Raw genomic sequence first — 10,585 nt, forward strand, 5'->3', positions numbered from 1 at the left:
GGTATATTGAATACCACTTAGCATATTTTCAAATGAAGAATAAAATGAAATTGTTTAGAGGTAGATATAGATCTATAGATATAGATAGACAGCAGTATCACTAGCTGATCTTGGAGTATGTGCTGAGTTGAAATTTGCAAATTTCAAAATTATATCAATTGCAATTGCAAAACTTCATATTATATCAATATTAAAAGAAAGATTAATGTCAAACAAAATCATAAGCGAAAATTAAGTTAAAAATTGTATAACTTTTAAAGTTTTAAGTGTTCTTCTAAACATCAAAATTCTACTATATTCAAAATTATACATCTGGTGTCATCAAATTTATCTTAACAATAACTTAAAATATTAACATAGAATTCACTAAAATTGCAAGTTACAAGTAAACCATTTGATAACCAATTTGCTTCAAGCTTCCCTACTTTGCACTCTTTGTTAATTTCGTAAGTATAGTAAACATAAAGAATTTTGAATGTAATGGTACACTTGCAACTATTTTCATTACTGAAATGAAAATATTTGAATACTATCCACAGTGAAGTGATGAACAATAACTTGATCAATCTGTGTAAACATAGCGCATCTCAGAAAACAGTGGTTATAAGCTTACAGGAGTTAACTTGGAGGTTAGGAGACTGCAGGAGTGTTTGGAATATCCCACTGTGGGAAGGAAAACCACGGTAGAGAATAACGGTCTGTTTTGGGGACTGGTTTCCTAGCCAGGCCTCATTTACACTGGGCTCTCCAGCTGACTGGGCTCCTCACGTGGTGGAGAGCTCCGAAATGCAGGCAGGATCATGAATGCTTCAGTGTTGCAGTGAAAATGTGTGAGAAAGAGGAGCTGTCTATGGGTAAGCCAAAAAAATATGTGTCGTTGGCAGGCTGAGACCTCTCAGTATTCGACCATTGTGTAAGTATCTTAAGATCTTAAATTTCACAAGCATCAGTAGACAGCATCCCTACTCATGATGTCAGTGTTCTAAAAACAGAGTTTTGACAAAATAAGAGCGTGTTCTCACAGCAGTTAATACCCATCAACAAACTCCAGTTGGGCAGAACCATCGTAAAGAATACAAAAAGGCCAAAAATTTTGATGCTAACATACTTAAAAATTTATACAATTTATACAAATTCCTTGCCCACCAAACTGCTTACAAAGAAATAATCAGAAGTCTATAACTACAGAAGAATTTAACAAGTTAAAGTTTCCCACAGAAGTACAGAATGTCCAGATAGTGATTGCTATGTCATAAAAATATTAAAAAATATACGATAAACTTTTGTACTAGATAAGTAACAAGCAATATCCCACACATAATTTATGAATTTAGCATAGCATTGGTATAAAAACAGATTAAGACAGTATGAAAGGTAAAATTTTGAGTACCATCTCAAATTTCCATTTACATAAAAATATATAACAAAAATCTGCAAACAAAATATCGCATGATGAAGAATTTAAGAATAACCCAGAATTTCAGCGTTGGTTTATCACCAGAGTCTATAAAAGTCATTAACAACATTAAAATATTAAAGGAGAAAAACCTAAGTAAACATTTTTGATAAATGCAGGGGCAAAATATGAAAGTCTAGAATCCTTTAGGTAAAACCCCTTAACACAAGGCAGAAGAGAGAACATTCAAAATATTAAAAAAAATTACCTCCAAATTGTAGAAAAATATGTTGAAATCTTGTAATTATTTTAAACTCCAGATTTTATAATACATTCACAGTATTCCTGCTGCCAATAATTTCATTCAGTTTTTTATAGAATTAAAGTCAGCATAATAGGGAAGGAGAAAGAAATACCTGTGACTTTAAAAGAAGGAACAAATACTTCGCAGAAATCATATACACTAAACAGAAAACTGGAACAATTACAAATGAGCAAACCTGATTCATATATATTATTCAAGGTACAATCAAGAAACTGAAAATGAGAAAAGGATTTAGTGCCAGTAAGTAGCTTATGTAATTAACAGAAGAATTGGAGAAACAAAGGCTATGGGATAAACAATATTCTGCAGAGATTTAGAAAGGCAAGAAAATAAGTAAGGGAACGAGAGCCGAGGACACTGTCACTGCAGAAGACCGGCGGATCTACTGCAATGTCATGCGGTACTACAGGAGAGCCCAGAGCTCTGTGGGGTACAGGTCTCTAAAATGTGCATTCTTCTATATCCATTTGTCTCTTTCTCAACTAAGACATGATTTAAAGAGAGACCAGAATTTACTTCTGTTTATCAGCATCAGCAGCGTGGGGGCTTGACCAGAGGTCTGCATGAGAGGGGTGTGCAAAGGTAAGGGACATCTGGAGCCACACCACAAGCCTTCGGCGGTGTGTGGTAGAGATTGGAAGACCACCCACAGGGCCACAAACTCCAAGTAGAACCAACACCCTACCTTAAGGAATGAACGCTGCAGCCCTCATCCTCCCCACACTTCATTTATCACTTAGATTAGTCCCAAGGTCAGTCATTCGACAGACAACCCCGTCCTGTCCTTCCGCTGTCTCCTACTGAGTTCCTGACCAAACAACCTTCTTTTTCCTTTGATCCTGGCTTCCTGGTTCTACCAATAAAAGGCCACAGAGTCTTCCATTTGGAGCTGCCCTTTCAGACTTTCTCACACTGAGGGGTGTCGGTTAATGGCAGCGCTTCTGGGCCCATCTGAGTATGGATTGGACATTGACTCCAAGTAATCTTTGAGTCATTTTTCATCCTTTTTAGCCTCTCCAGGGTCTTAAGCTGGGACAAGTAGTGCTTGAGTCAGTAAGCCAAAGGCACGCTGCTGCACTCTTGCCGCTGTGATAGGCAACAGGTGTGTGTGTGTGTGTAAACCCCAGACACGGGGGTTTCTACCTTCATCCTGCCTTCTCTACACTCCTGAGAGTCTTGAGTTTTGACAGGCCATAATCAAAAGCCAGTTCAGAAGACATTTTCATAAATGTAGCTTTTGAGCTTCTTCTGTCTCTAGGCCTAGAAGGACAGAAAAGTAAGGGGAGTTCTTGGAACTAAAAGAAAGTGTGAAATTAAGTTATAAATCAGTCTTATCAACACAGGAGTTGGACTTAAATCATTGTGCAAAAACAACTTGCAATTTCACCTAGGTTGTATTTAAATATTAAAATGGCACTTGTAAAATATTAATAAAGTAGGAGTATAATAGACGAACTAGTTTGGTAGAAATATTATAGGCAGTCAGACAGAACTAAGTCCTCAAGACAGTCAGTACAAAAGATGAAAATACATTACAACTCCGGCCGGACATGCATCTATTGAAGGCCAAACTAGGATGAATGACCAAATCTACATGCTTCCCCAAGGGATAAGCTAAGTGATAACACCAGGTCAAAAAAAATTATGGGCAGACATTAAGTCACCTCAGTAGATTGCCAAGACACACAGACCCATCACTTCTTGAAAAATTTCTTTGTTGTTTTAATGTACACTTGCTCTAGGACTTGTTTCCCTATTAGGTAATATACCTAATTGGCTATTGTTGTAATCTTGCTGGTTGATCATAACTTTGATCCTCATTATACCAACCTCATGATTTTGCTGTATGAAACTTCCTTTATAAAGCAAGCTCACTGGTAACTCACTAGCCCCCCTGCCTTTATTTCAGGGGAAAGCACAAACACAGTCCCCTGATACCACAAATTATGCAGTTGTGTTTCCCACATTTGGGGAAATTGCAGGGGACAGCACATCCAGAGTGTAATGATAAGCTTCGCCCTGGGAAACCACCTTCATGATCACGGTATCTCCCTTGCCAGGTAAGTATTGGACCCCCTTTTTTTTCTCTCAGGAGGTATATCTCAACCCCTCAATAAATATTTCCTTTGCTTAACCTCCGTTGTTGCTTAGAGTTCATTCTTTGATAATGGGCAATGTGAACTTGGCATATCTGTCATGTAATAAGTTGGGAATTACATTTCCCCAATATCAATTGTTGGTCTGACATCCTTCTTGTCTCAGGATAACTGAAATAGTCTGATAATTAAAATATTTAGTAAAATTATAAAGCTTTACTATAATATATTAGGTATGCACAAATTAATTATGAACCATGAAAAAACTAGACTCAATAACTCCATGTCTACGTAGAATTTAGAGTCAAAGAACTTCAATAATTACCATAACATGTTTTATTATTTTTGTTGATTTTAATCAAAAACTTTACACTTTATATGGAAGATCTAATTTCAAGATGCATCTGGAAAAATTGTGAAATTATTTCACTATATGTAGAGACACGGCACATACCCAACCAGACTGAGGAATGAACAGATAAATCAGGCACACTAAAGTGCCAAACGGACATGGTGCTATCATTATAATTCTATGGAAAAACTACAGACTGTTAAAAATGATCCTTGCAAAATTATTTTAAAAATTAAGTAGAATTTTTGTCTCATATCTTAAAAAATATTTCCAAGAAGATTAAAAATATAAATGTAAAACGAAAAATTTAAAGCTTTTTAAAAGAGACATAAAACAGGGAATTACGACATCTGTTAATCAAAAAGCTACATAAAGGCAACATACAAATTCAATGAAAATAGTGCAACAATGAACTGAAAAATATTTTTATCCCAAGCTTACAAAAATTTTACCACATTAAATATAAATTGTTACTTCAGTAGAAAATCTAAATTAAAACAATCATTTCATAGAAAAATATAATATATATCCAATAAACATAAAAGACAGTCAACTTGGGAGGGAAGCAAGTCATGTAGCAAGTGTAGGGGAAAAAACAGAGCTTTCAGAAGAGATGGGTCTGGGGGTCTTGGTCATTTATTCAGACATCTATGTTTATCAGCTGTCAACTTATTGAAAAATGCTTTTCACAGACAGAATGTAATAAATTAGTCACCTATCAGAAAATATCACAATGCCTGTGTCCTGGTTACTTTTCTCTCATTGCCAAGACAAAATACCTGACGCCCAAAAATAAGGAAGAAAAATTTATTCAGCTTAGAGTTCATAGAACTTTCAGTCCATACATAGCTGGTGAAACGTAGGTAAGAAGACCATTTACCACAGACAAAGAGAGCATGCTTTATAGGCTAACTTAGGTATGGGAGGGAGTGTCTGACTGGGGAAGATGGAAAATTATAAGTTTCTCAGGGGTCATGGGTAGGCCTGGTGCCTCTTCAGAAGAACAGGATGAGAGTGGTATTCTGCTGATTTATAGCATGACATTCTGTAACTTACAGGGTTTCCTGTAAGTCTGAGAACCAAACCTGGGAGTCACCCTAATAAACAGATATATTTTCGCCTCTCAGCCTAAGTGTGTATGGAGGGATTCCTGCTTAGACAGAGTGGTGGTCTTTAGTTTTTCTCTTCAGGTTGTGTGGGGTCTAATAGTGAAGACTTAACAACCCACTGATAAATTTTGGAGAAGACTTTGTAGCTAAAGTTGAACTTGAAATACTTCACCTTGAGGTCCAGCAGCACTAAATACACCAACTCCTCCCCTCCTATGCTAACCCCCTTCCTCAAATCCACATTTTTGCCTGTGGCAGAAACAAACATTAGCCATCTGCTTTTATTAGGAATATCTGACATTTGTGTCAAAACTTGTATTCTAATTTTTACGATCTATTTAACCTAAAAGCATCATGTATCTTTCTTACTGTGTATTATTCTCCTATTAGTTCCTGAATTATTTTTTCCTATTGTTCTTCAAATGCACTACTCAAGTTACCAACCCAGGGCTAAATTTTGTTGTCCCTGTGAGAGAAGCTGTGCTATTGTTGGGCTCACTTATTTCCTTCAAGTCCTCATCACCAACATAATGTGTCACAACAGAGCATAACACTGCAACCTAATCCTGCACCTTCAGTAGGCCCCACCTCCTTCAGCTATATATTTGTTTTCTTACAAACCAAGTTGCAGCCAACTTGAGATCTCCAATTTTGTTTGTCTCTATTTACTTATTATTTTCCTGTCAACCCAGGAAGCATGTTATTGAAATATAAACTTCATGCAGCTATTTTTATTGAGAATATCTTAACTGTTTCTGTCTTACAGTGAACCTCAAACTTTATCCACAAAGTAGAGCCACAACTTAGTAGACACCATTTATACTGAAGCAGACAATACTGGGCTATAATGCATTCTATTCATGGGACCATTTATTCTAACCCAAGAAGTAACATTTCTGTATAAACATTTTAAGATAGCAATGGAATTGTCACAGGTTATGCATGTTTCTATGGTGGAAAATCCTAAAAGAAATTCAGTGGATTTCTCAGATAAGTGAAACTATCTACAGGATTATTTATGTGCATCGATAAGAGCAAGGAGATCTATCTAAATTATCAAAAGGAAAAATACTGGAACAAAATTATTATAAACTTCTAAAATAGCATAACATTCACCTGAAAGCTTTGAAGGTTTTGCTGCACAAACTTCCCACTCAAAATTATTAATATTAAAATCATTTTCAAAAAGCATAGGAGGTTGTCTAACTTTGCCTTGAATTTTGTAAAAGTTGTTTGTGACTGCCAAGGAAATCATGAGCAAGTGAAATTTATGTTAGATTCCCTTTCCCTCAAAAGAAAACGGAAAGGTAGTTAAAAGACGAATACGAATGAGTTATAAAATGTGTAAATGAGTTCAATTCTCCAGAGACAAACTACATGTTTTCTATGAGGACACAATAAACTTTAACTTCATTAGGTAAAATCTAGTACATTAATTATCTCAAAGGTATCAGATGTATTTGAGAAATATCAAAACAATAAGTAATGTAGGATTCAGTTTTTTCCTTTTTTTTTTTAAATTACTATCCCTTAATTAGAATATAAGAAAATAACATTTTCAGGTCAGCCGTATAGCTCAGAGGATCAAAGCACCTGCTTAAGTAGATGCAGGGGTCAAGGGTGCAATACCCAGCCTGCCGTGCCAGTCCTGCCCCAAGAATGCACTGAGACAGTTACTGAGACTGGGCATGGTGGCATGAGCCTATAATCCCAGCACTTAGGAAGCTGTCAGTAGGAACAATTCTACGAGTCTGATCTATGTAGTGAGATCCTGTAAACCTTGTACTAAATACAAAAAAGAAAGAGAAAGAAAGAAAGAAAGAAAGAAAGAAAGAAAGAAAGAAAGAGAGAGAGAGAGAGAGAGAGAGAGAGAGAGAGAGAGAAAGAAAGAAAGAAAGAGAAAGAAAATAACATTGTCACTATAGCAGAAATCCTAGATTGAATACTAAGCACTTAAAAACTTCCCATAAAACAAAACAAGAATTTCCCAAATGAGTAAATATTCTAAATGAGGGGACATAGTCTCTATCTCAGGGTTATAAGCCCTAAATTTGATTGTAATATTATGTACTGCTTCACAATGCATGCTAGATTTCATTTCTTCCTGATCAGAGTCACTTCCTGGTATTCATATCCTCCTAGCATTTAGTTTCAACCTTCAGTTTCTCCCTTCAGTCCTTACAACAATTGAAAATTTTAAATCCAGTTGAAAGAAGAGTGAAGTGATTGATTTTGAAGTGCATATAAAGTAATCAGAATAATGTGACAATGGTAAAAACAGTTAAATAGATTAGAATAGAGCCCAGAGAAGAATCTGTATGTGTGAGTTCAACTGATTGTTTTCAAAGACATCAAAGCAGTCTATAGGGTACAGAGTCTTTTCCACAAAATGTGCTTGAAAATATAGCTAACTAATTTATAAAGAATCTTTAATTTCTGTCTCAGACCATCTTTAAATAATCATTTTAAATGGAACACAGGCAAAATGGAAAGTTAAGACTATAACTTTTCTAGGAAAAACAAGATTGATCTAAGTCTTCACAATTTTGGTAGGCAACAATTTTTAGGACACAGGAGTGGTTAGCACAATATAAAAAGTGGTAAATTGTGTATGTTAAACAATATGAGAAAATTTTAAAAACCTTCTCATTCATCATATTATTTAGAAAATAGAAAAACTGCAACCTGAGAGAACATTTACAGCAAACATATGTGATATATACATTTCACAAAAGTATATCACACAAAGATACAAATCACCTCTAATATAATATAATATAATTAATATAATATAAATACATATATATGAATTTATATCTGGAATATGTATTAAACTCCTTAAGTCCAAACGTAAAATGACAAACTCATTTAAATATTGGAAAATATTTTAACAGAAATGTCACCATACAAAAGATCAACAAATCCATGAAAGGGTGTTAAGAATCATTAATAATTAAGAAATGTAAAACATGAGATATCATTTTATATCCATTAGGTTAAATTTAAAAAATGAGATTGAAGGCTCCAAATGTTCCTGTGGATTTAGGGCATGGAATGTTAAGTTCCCACGGAATGTTGCTGCAAGCCTAGAATAGTATAACCAGTTTTACACGTGTTTTGCCCGTGCCTTGGGAGACGAAACCTAGGAATGACTTCTTTATCACACAATAGCTTCCCTCATCCAAAATAAATTAAATAAGTCTTTTCTTCTTCTGGTTCCAGGCTCTTGTCAGCCCTGGGTTACAGTGCAATTATGGCCAAGTCCACGAACCACACCACGCACAACCAGTCCCAAAAGTGGCACAAAAATGGCATCAAGAAACCTTGGTCACAATGATGCAAATCTCTGAAGAGGGTAGATCTCAAGTTCCTTAGGAACATGCATTTTGCCAAGAAGCACAACAAGAAGGGCGTCAAGAAAATGCAAGGAAACAATGACAAGGCCATGAATGCACAGGCCGAGGCTATCAGGTCCCTCGTCAAGCCCAAGGTTAAGCCCAGGATCATTCCAAAGGCGTAAACTGCAGGCTTGCTTGACTTGCCTATATTGCCCACCCTAAGCCTGGGAAGCGTATCTGTGCCCACATTGTCAAGGGTCGCAGGCCTTGCCCACCAAAGGCCCAGGCTCCAGCCAAGGCCCATGCTCCACCTTCTGCTCCAATCAAGGCCCCCAAACATGCCCAGACCCCCTTGAAGGTGCCACAGTAAAAGCCTCTTATCTGCTGATGTAAAAATAGAAGGACTGATGTGACCCCTGGGGTGACACATGTGTGGGGCTGGTGTCCTCCTGTGCTCTTTGTACAAATAAACCTGAGGCAACATAAAAATAAATAAATAAATAAAGGCATCTGCCTTCTGAAAATAAAAAGAATTGTAAAGGAATCTTTGTGAACGTTGCAGTCATAATACATCAATTTGGAAACAATGCCAGTACTTATCACTGCAAGAGAATGAATTGTAAAGCTATGCATAAATATAATGCAATAGTTCAGGACTAGAAAGTTACACAACATGTATAAATCTCAAACACCTTCAGTTGAGAAAAAGATTTATTTAAACTGGCATATCATATGTAATTCATTTACATTAACTTTTAAATCATGCTGCATTAAACTGATAGAAATCAAGCCAGAACTTACAGATGGGTAGAATTTACAGAGAGAGAATAGAAAAGAAAGTTTCTAGAGAGAAGAAAATATTCTATATCTTGATCAATAGGTAGTTACATGGTCTAGATACTGGTCAAAACTTGATGAAATAACTATTATACATGAAAAAATAAAAATCTAATAGAGTATTTAATTTAGAATTATACTTCTAAAACATTAAAATATCTGTTCTGGATAAACAGATTGCTATTTCATTTCATCCTATATCATTGTCTTGGCTACTTTTCTCTTATTACTGGGACAAAAATACCTGATGTCCACACTTAAGGAAGAAAAGGCTTATTTAGCTCATAGTTAGGGGAGATTTCAGGCCATACTCAGCTAGCTCCACGATGGAGAGGCACATGGCACAGGGCAGCAGTTCATAGTGGCAGAAAACAGCAAAAACACAAGAGCAAACGGGAGGAGTAGTGCCAACAATGGCAACAGAGAGCAAGTCCCTATCAAAAGGCTGTGGGGTCTGCAGTGGAAGACTGAAGAGTGTGCACCAGAAGGCTGAGGGATCCAAAGCAGAAGCCAAAAGTCTGCACTAGAAGCCAGGAGATAATGTCCAAGCTGATGGTAAAGACTGGAGCTCTGCTGAGGAAGAAGGGGATGCCCCATTTTCCTCATTTACTTTTTAGTGATGAGTCACTGTAGAGTGAGGCCTCCACACTCTAGGGTGTAGAACTGCTGAGCCAATTTAGTGAAGCTCTAAACTTCTCAAGCTAAAACAATCAGTCAACCACTACAGTCACATTGATCTCTGTTTTTATTGTGCCAATTGTTTCCCAATGTGCTTTAGAATGCTTTTTTCAAATAAAAGTTTATTTTGTTTGGTATTATATAACGTTGGAAAGGAAAATGTATACTCATGTCATCTTTATGTGTATTTATCTTTATTTATATAAGATGTATAAATGGTTGTGATTTTTTTAATTGATAAATTTTTGCCATAGTTTTATTGATAAACAAATAGCAATGAGACAGTTTCAAATCAAATCAGTAGGACAGTTTCAATAATTTACACACTGCATACATTCTTCTTAGTGGTTAATTGCTGTACAAGATGTGGACATGATATCCTATTTACAAACACCATTAGAACAAATTATTCTATTCATTAACAGAATGTAACTATATATCCCAACCACTTTGA

The 10,585-nt window shown here is 35.9% G+C and overlaps 1 non-coding gene across 1 annotated transcript; it reads right to left on the reverse strand.

Annotated features, from left to right (window-relative positions):
* Positions 1 to 3,627: 3,627 nt before the first annotated feature.
* Positions 3,628 to 3,789, reverse strand: LOC111818808. The gene has a single exon (XR_002822708.1). It is a non-coding gene; the product is annotated as a U1 spliceosomal RNA (small nuclear RNA).
* Positions 3,790 to 10,585: the final 6,796 nt, after the last annotated feature.

Source organism: Octodon degus, unplaced genomic scaffold, assembly GCF_000260255.1.
Source record: "Octodon degus isolate 3935 unplaced genomic scaffold, OctDeg1.0 scaffold00102, whole genome shotgun sequence".
Lineage (NCBI taxonomy): Eukaryota > Metazoa > Chordata > Mammalia > Rodentia > Octodontidae > Octodon > Octodon degus.